The sequence below is a fragment of the Thunnus maccoyii genome, chromosome 7, assembly GCF_910596095.1.
Source record: "Thunnus maccoyii chromosome 7, fThuMac1.1, whole genome shotgun sequence".
Lineage (NCBI taxonomy): Eukaryota > Metazoa > Chordata > Actinopteri > Scombriformes > Scombridae > Thunnus > Thunnus maccoyii.
The window spans coordinates 952919-965775 of record NC_056539.1 but is presented as its reverse complement, the minus strand read 5'-3'; positions in this window follow the sequence as shown (position 1 = coordinate 965775).

The window sequence follows — 12857 nt, the reverse complement described above, 5'->3', positions numbered from 1 at the left end:
CGACAGCAGTAAAGCTCCCCTTTAACAGGAAGAAACCTCAAGCAGAACCTGGCTCTAGGTGGGCGGACATCTGCTTTGACTGGTTGGGTTGAGAGAGAGAGAAGAGGGTAGGGGGGGACACAAAGAAGCAGAACAGCAACAGCAACAACAACAACAGTAATAGATACATGACTAGCAGCAACAAACGGCAACAACAGCAGGAACAACTGGTGAAGGACAGATGAAGGACATCAACACGTCAGCATGGTCTATAGGGCTTCCTGCAAAAGAGAAAGCACAAAGAACTCTGAGGAAGAAACCAAGTTAGTAACACGCATTAATGGTAAAAGAATACACACAGATGGAGAAGAGGAGAGAGGAGCCTCATGGGAAGCCCCCCCCCCCCCCGAAGTCTAGGCCTATAGCAACATAACCAAGGGCTGGTCCAAGCGAGCCAGGCCAGCCCTAACTATAAGCTTTATCAAAAAGGAAAGTTTTAAGCCTACTCTTAAACGTAGAGAGGGTGTCTGCACCCAGGACCGAATCTGGAAGATGGTTCCACAAGAGAGGAGCCTGATAGCTGAAGGCTCTGCCTCCCATTATACTTTTGGCAACTGTCGGAACCACAAGTAAGCCTGCATTCTGGGAGCGCAGTGTTCTAGGCAGGTAATAGGGTACTATGAGCTCTTTAAGATATAATGGTGCCTGACCATGAACAGCTTTGTATGTGAGGAGAAGGATTTTAAATTCAATTCTTGATTTTACTGGAAGCCAATGCAGTGAAGCAAAGATGATTCTAGTTTTAGTCAGTACACATGCAGCTGCATTCTGGACCAGCTGGAGAGTCTTTAGAGACTTGTTAGGGCAGCCTGATAATAATGAGTTGCAACAATCCAGCCTAGAAGTAACAACATGGACTATTTTTTCTGCATCTTGTTGAGACAGGATGTGCCTGATTTTTGCAATATTATGTAAGTGAAAAAAGGCAGTCCTTGAGATTTGTTTTATGTGGGAGTTGAAGGACATATCCTGATCAAAAATAACTCTCATATTCCTTACGGTGGTGCTAGAGGCCAGGGTAATACCATCTAGAGTAGCTATATCAGATAGATATAGATAGATAATGTGTTTCTAAGGTGTTTAGGGCCAAGCACAATAACTTCAGTTTTGTCCGAGTTCAGTAGCAGAAAATTGCAGGTCATCCAGGTCTTTATGTCCCCAAGGCATGCCTGGAGTCTAGTTAACTGATTGGTTTCATCTGGCTTCATTGATAAATATATTTGGGTATCATCTGCATAGCAATGAAAATTTATGGAGTGTTTCTGAATAATATTACCTAAAGGAAGCATATATAAGGTGAATAGATCAGGCAGTTTAACACCAATGGCAACCTTTACTATTTGCTTCAACCTGTAGAAAGCTGACCAAACCAAGTGATAGAAAATAAAGTAACTGATTCTAGCATGGAATTGTAGAAGAATGCTGCTCAACAGTGTATTCATGGAGCAGTGGAGCAGATGATCTCGGGGACACTAACATGAATTTGGTGTGTGTTTGTATCACATAAGCAAAAGGTATAACTTGATGTATATAACATCACTGTGTGGACTCAGGACTGATGTTCTGCAGCATTCCTCATAACAAGCAACACATGGAGACAGGATTCTGTCCAACAAGATGCTCACATGTGATTAGAAGGGCAGCAGTCCTTTAGCTACTGTACAGTAAGAATAGGTATGGAAGATGCATATACTTTGAGTACATGTCTATAGCACTGAGTAGCTGGTAATATAGATAAAATCTTTAACACTTTAAGTGCCCTTATTTAACATTCATAAGTGGTATATAATTTTATGAGTTATTATAACAGTTAATATGGTGTATAACATACTATAATGTAGCTGTAAGCAGATATAAGTGTTTAAGAGTTTGCTGCTGTATAAAAAGATAATGAATGACAATACAGTAAAGCACAGATGTAATAATATACAATATGTCTTCATAGGAGAAGTTATAATTGTTGACAAGTACTGTACATTAATAAACACTTAAAGATATCCTTATAACGCCTTTCAATGACATTATAATGTATTACTAACCATGTATTACATGTTTGTATACTGATTATAAAAGTAAAGTGTTACCAAAACCTTATATGAGTTATGAGTTGTGGCCAATTCACAGTGTATATTGTCATATCACCCAACCTTATCACTGAATACTGCAAGCTCAGCTATCATATAGCTGCTGGTCATAGGAGTTTGCCAAAATGTCACTTTGTGTATCACTATATCACATCTGTTGTGGCACAACTTGTCATTATAATTTCTGCAGTGGGTGATGCATTCTGGTGGTTGTGGAGCAGTTCTGCTGAAAGCCATACCACGGCCAGTTCAAGTTCAGCTCAATTCATTCTCAGTGCGGTTCAACATGTTGAAAGAAATATAGCACAGATGTCCCTCTAACAGATATTTAAAGTGTAATTGAGTGTTTGGTGGATTCAGAACTGTAACTCAAGGGCACAGGTTAGGAAACCTTCAATATTATAGTGGTTAGTAGAGAGAGAAGGGGGGAGCTGTAAATAGGGATTTTCCAGGGTGGTCTTTTCCTCTACAGTCCAAACACAGGAGACAGAATTGGTTAAAAACATACCAACTGCAGCTGGGTGGCTCCAGGGCTCACAGACAGACAAACAGACAGACAGACAGACAGACAGACATACAGACAGACAGACAGACAGACACATACACACACACACACACACACACACTCAGAATATGCTGATGCATGAACAGAAAAGTATCAAAGTATATATATTTACAAACCATGAACTCATGGACATTCATACACACACACACACACACACACACACACACACACACACACACACACACACACACACACACTATACTAGGGGATTGTAAATGTGCAAACATAAATACATTTACACCCCAGACTCACACACACTCACTCACAGATACTCTTACACAATACGGTAATTGTATGTTTTTGGTTTTGTGCCGTGGAACATTTAGGCTGGCTGTGGGGGATAATAGTGGGTAGCAGGGCACTGCTGCATGGTACGTCACCAGACGCTGGAAAATACCAGTTGGGGCTGTCTCTGTTTGTCTAAGTCGGGACAAAAAGGAAAGCATGGATGGCTGTGATGCTTGTGTGTCTTGAAGGCACCACATGATTGTGTCTTTGTGGCGCGAGGTGGTTGTATGTCTGTGTTTGTTTAATCTACTGAAAAATAAGAAAAGGAAGGTAAGGGAATGTTGTGGTGTTTGGTGCCTCTGTGTCTTGGTGGTTCCATGTAGTTGTCTATCTGTATACACACCAAGGTATATGCTTGTGGTATAAGCTGTTTTTATTCTGACATTCGTCATTTTAGGCCTCGAGGTGGCATGACATTTGGAAAACTACTGGGTGATTTGACCAGGGCAAAGAGTGTGATACCTTTTTCCATTCAGAAGCGCATTTACAAAATGGGTCAACCTAAAAGTTATTTTAAAACAGCTGTAGAACTTAAGACTATGGACAAAAAGCCCCGGGATCATGTCTCCAAACTGACCATCCTTAGAGTTTTACTCCTGGTGTGTCTCTTCCTAATAAAAACAGTTAGCAAAACTATTCTACAGTTCCAATGGCTGTCAATTCAACCATAGCTTTCTTCCTAACTCACATTTGACATGCAATGCAATAACTGTTGGAAATTAAACATATTTACAACATTAATTCAAAGTCAGTAGTACACTTAAATGTTAAAAAAGCTGTTATTGTGAACACTGGCAGTCTGCATTTTACATTATTACTTGGCAGAAACTTTGCTAAAATGTGTAATATTGGCACACAGAGGGGGGTTGCTTTATAGCACAAAATAGTAACAGGGAATTGTTCATCTAGTACAAACTGGGCTAAAAGAAGCTTAGTTTCTGGTAATATTGGCCAGGTAAAAATACTCTTTCGATACCTCAATAAAACCGAAACCATTTACACAGGAATGTTCCAAGAGGTTTATGGGACATTTATGGTGATTTTGCAGTACTAGCATCACTGGTGTAAAATACTGCTACTTTTGTTTAGACCTTAATCTATAATGTTCATTAGAGGGAAGATTATGAGTTTTATGTGAATTTTAGTATTTATTCTGTGTGGCCTGTTAACACTGTACATTAGGTAAGTATCAATACATTTACATGCACGTACTATAAGTAAGCAGGTTACTGATGGCTTTCTGCAGTAATCTCATTTCTTCAGCATCATGCATTCAAGAATCCAGCCATCTGTGATCATGCAGGGTAGGGGAATAGAGAAACTTTTTTTCTCCAAATAGATTTCTCTGAAAGCCAATTTCTTGGACATGTATACATATAACTGGGTTTCTATTTGGCTTTTTCCATGAGAGCATGTGCTGAACAAAAACTTTAAACAGAGACAGTATCACTGTGACAGCAGAGTGGTGAGATGAAAGGAAATATAGATCTACCTATTCAAAATAATTGATTTCAATGTCTGACACACATCATGTGATTTCCTGCCTGACCTGATTTTGTCCAGTGGCATGTGTGCATGCAAGGGCACTGTGTTGTCTTTGTACTGATTAGTTAGAATGGACAAAAGAACTGTAAGCTGTTAGGTTCCAAAATGAAAGTGGTGTCAACGTCTGGGAAGTTACCTTGTTGTCAGCTGGAAGTACTCCCTGGGCATTCCAGCAACACTAAAATATGTTGTTGCCATCATCAACTTTAGCTACTCTGCTAAGGTTCATGTGCATTATATGCCACTTTATTACATCCTCCATGTCTATATTAATAACTTAATATACTATACTTTCTAAAATGGTCCAACTGGCGTCCTGTTCTGACCCGAACGTCTGTTATATGTTTTAACAAAGTGTCACTGAAGATAACACATGAAGTATCTTAGGCAATACAAGGCATACAATCATTTTTACCAAAACACACTGAGTCAATACTGAAATGCGATAATATTTTATTAGCATAAACAACACAGAAAACATCGAAAGTACAGCTTCTTATAGATAATCCAACAATTTAAATTCTTAATTCTTTTAATTCCATTTGATGCACTTTTGTCCAGTTTCCACTGAGGTGCTGCAGCAGGCTAATGAACACTGTGAGGAAAACAGGGTTCTAAACCATCAAACTTTTCATCAACAGGAGCGTTATAGGACATACAATGGAGGTGAATAGGTAATCCACAGACTACACATTCACTTTCATGGGGACTGTTTTCTAGTGAGGAAATAAATAATAATAATACATTTAATTTGTACCGCACTTTTCATTCACAGTGAAACTCAAAGTGCTACCGTATATAAATAATCCCTATCCCACAATACCCGACTATCCACAGTGAGGTCTGTGGAAATTCTATCCACCTCCATTGGTGGGATGGAGGCAGAAATCTCAGAGAGGGCATTCTCATAAACCTGGACAAATACTGTGCAACGTTTAACAGTGGAGGGGACTGCTGCACCTGACTAACATTTATTTACATATGGTTTGTCAACCACAATGTGTGCATTTAAGCCTTGTATTCACTTCTGTTTTCAAATTATGAATATAGTTCATTGATAGAGAATGACATATGCTTCAGTTCTTTTCCACTTTATAGTAAGGCCAGCCTCATTTTAAAAAAGTTTAATAAAGGTTTTCAGCCACACAACAATGGACCATTGTTTGTTTTGAAGCTCACAGCCAAGATGATGTGCATTGCATCTATCCAGCATGACTAGTGGTCATCTTTAATTGATCTCTGAATCTTTAACTTTATTTTAAGCTGCAAATATTTTTCATTTGGCTGTCCTTTAATCCCCATATTGACCACATTATTTCTAATTTTGGATCCAGTAGTTCTTCCTTTATTTTACTATATCATTATTGAGATAATGGTGCACACATTCAGACTCTATCGTGAAAGGCATTCAAAATGTTCCAACCATTTGTACACACAAAGTAAATTAAAGAATGAAAATAAGAGCTTGACAATGAAGTTCAAATCCTGATTACTTTCATCCCTCAAATAATGGCCAATAACTGCATAAAATGGGTGTGGTTGTCAGATTGTCAGTTTTGGAAAGTTACAGAAATTGTCGGATGCAATCCCCCCAATTTCCATATTGGAAAGGTGTGGGTGGAGCAGATTTCCGACTTTCTTCTGGTGTATACTGAAGTATACCGGTGCCTTTGCTCTGTTGAGACCAAGGAGAGCATCTGGTCATGTCTGCTAAAACGATCTATCCTTTTCAACACAACTTCTTACATGATACACTGTTCCACAGGATTGCATACTTGATCCACTTCTGTTTCATTGTACATGTTTCCATTTGACCAAATTATACGCTATGGGGTGAAACTGAAATAGAGTGGAAGCAGTAGAGCGGAAGAGCTTTTTCATGTATTTGTACTTTTCTGAGTATTTTTAAAAATCAGTCTACTTTTAAGTAGGTTTTATCTCAAGAGTTGAACTACATTTCAAGCCGCATCAATTACAGAGTTGTAACTATTTGCACGATCAGCTCAAAAAATATTTGATAACTATTTGAAGAGCGCAGTGGGGCAAGGTGGACTGGTTATATTATGCACTGAGAATAAACGAGCAAAGACGTTTTAACCTAGAGCAAATTGAGGACTTAACGGTGCACAATTCACACAGATGCCATTCAGACAGGTGAGTAAAACGACAATTTAACTGTTGGTTGCAACTAGCAACAACTCAGTTGAATCACTGTATACAATAGCAGCTAAAAAAAAGGCAGAGTAATACAGGGTGACAGCATGATAGGCTGTAAACTTTTACAGAGTCCTCTCTCAAAATGACTTAAATGCATACTATGATGGAAACAGAGAGGCGTGATGGACATGCAGGACAGCACCCAGACACTGGTACAATCTCTTCTACCATCCAGTGTGATCAACTTTTCAGCTGACAGCAGTGGGCAGGAGAGATACTCCATGGTATGCTAGGATTTTGTAACTGAACTAATACCAGGTATTTCATTTAATATGCAGCCTAAATATGTACCTATTGTAGCCTAAAGGTGTTCTTTAATTTAATAGTTCTATCATACAACATTATCATCACCATACAGCAATTTTCCAATGTAAACACATAAATACAACACAGTAACATTAAGAATACATTTTCATTTGAACTAACCTATGTTTTACTTTTATCCAACTGACTGTCACCAACCAGAATTTTTTTTTTTACATCTTAGAAATATAGCAAAAATCACACCATATTTTATGTTTTCTGATGCAGAAACTGATCAGAGCTTTAGTAGTCTGTTTGATATTCATTTTTTGCCTTGCTTTTCTTGCTTGTTTTATTTTTTTGAATGTTACTGAAATGTTTTAATTCCTACTCAGTTCTACTTCATTCCAAATGCTCAGTTGCAACCGTTTATTTTTTTATTTGTGTGTTTTCATATAATTTGATGTAAAGCACTTTGAGCTGCATTACATGTATGAAACTACAAGGAATTAATATTTGTATGAAATACAAATAAAGTTGTTTTTTGTTTGTTTGTTTTTACAGTATTCTTAATGCACAATTTTGTAATTGTTCAACCAAGGGGGGAAGAAGAACAGATCAAACAAACTTTCTATTGTTCTAGCATTTCAGTGTGGAGGGAGAGCTTTTACAAAATGTTAATAGATATGAGAGTAGACTCTGTTTGACATGTACAAAAAAAGCTATTTTTTTAATTTGACATGGATGCATAACTATGTTGACTAACTCATCACAAGAGAACACAGAAGATGAGAAACTAAACAACTAGTCCTGACACACAAAGAAACACACATGCACACACACACACACTCACAGAGCTGAGGCTCCAGTAGCAGTCTTGTTTAAAGTAGTGGGTGTTCCTCAAACCACTCCATTAGGCTGCCCGTCTCCTTTCATGAAGCCTGTAGAAGAGCTGTTTTATTGGTGGGGGGTAATTACTCACACACACACACACACTCACACACACACACACACACACACACACACACACACACACACACACACAAACACACACACAAAGGCCATCATGTGTAAGCGCATGGTCTGCCTTGATAGTGCTTGTAATTAAGTAGTCTTCTCTACACAGGGGGTGGCACATGGCAGCAGCCTCTGAACTACAGAGGAAAAAAGCCTCAGCCTCATATTAACCCACTTTTCACCAGCTCTGTTTGATGCTTACACACACACATCAAACAATGTTCAAGAGGCTCTTTTATTTGCCTACGATTAACATCATCATCATCATCATTATTGGTCTCTTCCTTCTCCTGTCTTCTGTCTGTATCTAAGAGCAGCTCACTGTCTGGATACAAGGACGACAAGCATTACTTTTGCAGTATGTGTGATGTCCCTATTCACTGAAACAGAAAATGTATTTGCAAGTGTCCTGTTGGGATATTGATGCAATCTGTGAATTACAGTCAGCTACTTTGATAATGAGGAACTGTGAGGGAACAGTGTGGTGTTGAACTGCAGTCATTTTAATGCTGATGGAGCTGTCAGATTCATCCATTCCATGCTTACTGCGTGTCTTCTGGGTTTCCCGCAACATCTCATAAAATCCTCTTTAGTAGCCAGCTCTTAAAAAGCATGCAGACTGAACATTAAGCAAATTCTAGAGGTGCAGCAACTGCAAACAAACACACCATTGGATGTGCATAAATTTAAACAAACTTTAGTTGAAAATGTTTTACCTCAGGTGAGAATGTTCACTTATTGCAAGACTTTATGACTTAAGAAAAAGGAATGAAAAAAAATGAAAGAAACTGAAGGAAAATGATAGAACTGGAGTTTCTTGGTGAGTTCTGCACCAGAGTCAAATATGAATCAAACTGTGCCCATACACAGTCAGTGTGTACATTGTTGGCTAGCTACAGCTAATGTCTGTATAGTATGTGCAATGGCTGTTCATGGCAAATAAATATAGACTGTCTGAAAATGTGCCTCAGGTTCAGTTTGAGCACCCCATAAAAACAAATTGATTTTCAGAGTGTACTCAAACAAATGTAAACCAATGGCTGCCTGGGAGGCAGAACTGTAGACTTGAGACTTGGGGCCCTATTTTCCTGAAATCCCCTGCTTGTAATAAATTGCCTTGCCTGTAAATTGCTTGGGATAAAAGTGTTTGCCAAATGACAGAATGGCAGTGGATGTGACTAACACATTTTTGCAATTTTTCTGACCATCCACATTGGCACAAACTGGGTGCAGCCAGGTGCATCATGGAGAGGCTGAATACATTATTAGTGGGGGGAATACAGAATCACCAGGTGGAGGCAGGACGAGTGTCAGTAATGACCAATCATATGAGCTCTGCTCATCCCCTTTAAACACAGCACTACATGACATGGGGGAGAGAAGTCGAGTGTGTGTGAGAGAGAGAGAGAGAGAGAGAAAGAGAGACAGAGAGAGAGAGAGAGAGAGAGAGAGAGAGAGAAAAGAGTTCATCTCTGTGACCCTGTGTTCTCTGCTTTGGAAAATGTTTGGCAGTAAAGGGCTGTTTCTGGTCATTTTGGTGCTCTTCCCTAAAACAACAATATAACCAACAATATAACAGGTAATTAAAATCTCACAATTATGAAGTGATAAATAAAGGGAAATAACACAATAAAAAATGACAAAAGTATTGACACCTGCGCACACACTCCAAGCCACAAAATTTGTTCAGACAGGACAATGTTTTGATCCTACTCAGATCTTCATCAGGTCCGAAATAACACAATACAAACAGAACATATTAAGACATTACAGTGCAATCACATACATTGGCTAACATTTAAACATAGATGCACTGTCATTAAATTAATCACAATCAATTTTCTCCGTCCTCTTTGGAGACTGAATACCTCCAAAGGTAGGTATGTAGAGGAAAAAATGTATGTCGTGATGGAAAAAAAGATGTCTGCCAAATGACTTTAATGTATGTAAAACCAATGACTCAGTGCCTCTTTAAGCTGTGATGAATCAGGCCCATGCATATGGTAATTGCAGTTTTCTGTACATGCTAGACTTAAATGCAGGTAATCTACTTTATGATTACTTGTACTTATACATATTTCAGGTCAGGTCTCGCATATGCAGAAAGTTGCGGTTACAATGTGTATTGGCCTAATTCATCAGACTTCCTTTAAACTGACACTAAGACAATAGTAGAAATTACCTGGCAAGTGCCTTCATGACCATGTGGCAATGCCTGCTACAGCACAGAGGAACAAAACAGTGTTGAAGTCAGTTCAACACTTGTTGCCTATCTGTGACTTTCAGTGGGTGATGTCATGCATCTCATGCATGCTTCAGATCAGGCATATACAGGTTTTCTCAGAGACGGAATCTAAATATAATAAAACATTGTTTGTTTAGTTTGATAAATGACTGCATTGATTTTGTGATTTTTATGCATCGATCTTTAAAATCTGTATCATTCTTTTAATTTACATAGGAGCCATCATTTTATTTTGCTGTTGATGTTCTTTTTATTTTATCCTTAATTGTGACACACCCTGTAAAGTGGGATTAAATATGAGCACTACAAACTAATTGTTGATGAAATATCACTACTGATGATGGTTTACAGGTCCATGAGATGAATTAATGATATGGACGGTATAAATAGCTGTGCCTTGTGTAAAAAATGCTTGTGCCACACAGTGTGTGAAACTGCATTGCTGCATAACCATCTGTTTCAGTGAGAGGTGTACAGACTGGAGGAGCAAGCAAGTATATTGATATGAAAATGACTGGTTCAGGGTGTCTTCATGCATTTATGTCAAATGGGGAGTGTGGGAGTGGAAATGAGGCTAATGCACATGCACTTAGCTCCACAATGATTCAGATTTACAAAGCAGAACCACATATACGCATGGCTTTATAAATCTTTGTGTTTTCACACAGTTTCAGTTAGGAATCTACAGAGTTTTATGCATCTGGCCCCAGGTCACTGTAGTTTTTTTTTTTTAGCAAACATTACTCAAAGAGTAGGCATTTGTTGGGGACTATTTTCAGTGGTGGACGAATCCACATTTGATGCTCTAGTGAGTATTTCTGGCAGCAGGATGGTGTGTGTGGGAATCAAAATAAATTACAGTGTGTGTGTTCATGGTAATGAAGGAACATGTCACCCAGTGCAACACTGTGGCTCACTGATGTGTCTTTTGGACAACAATGGAGCTCACAACATTGAGGAATAAGATATATCAGACTTGTATACACACACAATGCTTGTTAGTGGATCAATTCACGGTTGGTTTGGCTCTGTACTTGAGATTTGTAGACAGTAAGAAGAACATACAGTAGAATACTACCAGCCTTATGCTTCAACCATACTCACTATGAACATGCAAGGACTTTGCAAGAGTAATTTATGACAGAATGTTGTCATCACTGAATGTAATCCTGAAATTTAGGTGAGGAGGCTTGACACATGTATATACAAGCAGTTAAACCGGAAATTTGTGCCAAAGAGAGCAAAAAACTCTTTGATAAAATAATTGATAGTGCCTGTGAGAACACTTACTGTAAGTAACAGAACATGTTGCATGTCTTGCTTCTTGTATTGCTAGTTTCCATTTACAGAAAGTCACAGCACAGCAGCAAACTAACCTACAGTAGTGTGTTGATGATTTCACTCTTAGCTTGGCCAATGTTAGCCCACATGATGTCATCTAAGCAAAGTCCAGCTGCTGATGAAGAGCATGAGATCATGAGATGATGCTGGCAGCTCCAGAAAAAGCTAGTAAGTGGTCCTTGAGTTAAGATATTTTAAACTGGAGGTGTGGATTTTTAAAGATCTGGTAGTTTTATAATAAAGTGATGATATTGTATTATGGGAAATTTAGGGTCTAGTATTTTTGGGCGTGATATATATATAAGGGACTGATAGTCAGGATATCTCAGCCTCTGCTGCTTTGATTTTTGACCATTTTTGTCTCTTGTGAGTCATCCAACTTTATAGAAGGGTAATCAAAATCGTCTATTCAGGATGTTGCATGTTTTTCTTGAGACAGATAATACTATGAAGATTGAAGCAAGATCCATTGACGCTTATTTCCTGTAGTCTCTAGCAGTAACAGTCAGCAGTCTGCCTTCCTCATTATGGAGATTGGTCATGGCCAATAGGAAGACGTTACCTTGGGATATCAAGAATAATCTGATTATATACAATGCAATCAGAGTGCGGCAGGAAATCTGTAAACATTTGGGTATAGAGGAAGTTCTGCCTCACTCCTGACCCCTCTCATAAGGAACCAGGACCCCCCCCCATGTCTCCCTCCCAATAGTTTTGACTCATGGGATGAAAATGGGGCATGTGTGATTGGAGACTTACACTATGATAGGGCACTAATGACTTTCCAACCACTACAGTCACAATATTAGTATCCCTAAAGAGCACTTTTATGGTTTCCTCCAGATCCGTCATTTAGTTAGATCTAAGAGTTTACCTCCTCCAGACCCAGTCATATACAGTGATGTAGAGAGGTTCCTTATTGATGAAAAAAGTATCACCCATTTCCACCTTCTATGCACTGCTATATTCTCTTAGGCCAGGTGGTATCACAAACATTGCACAAAAATGGGAGAGACATCTTGACATGAATATTTTGAGGATGATTGCCAGGAGGCCATTAAAGTGTTTAGGTCCACCTGTAATACCTAGTAATACACCTGTCCAACCTGTAATGTAATAGATTGAGAGAGACACAGTATAAAATACTACATCATCTACATATAAATCCTTACATACTTAAACAAGATGGACTGTCAGGACTCACCTCTGTGTAATAAGTGTCAAAGAGAGACTGGAACCTATTATCATTACTTTTGGCAATGTAAATTGATTG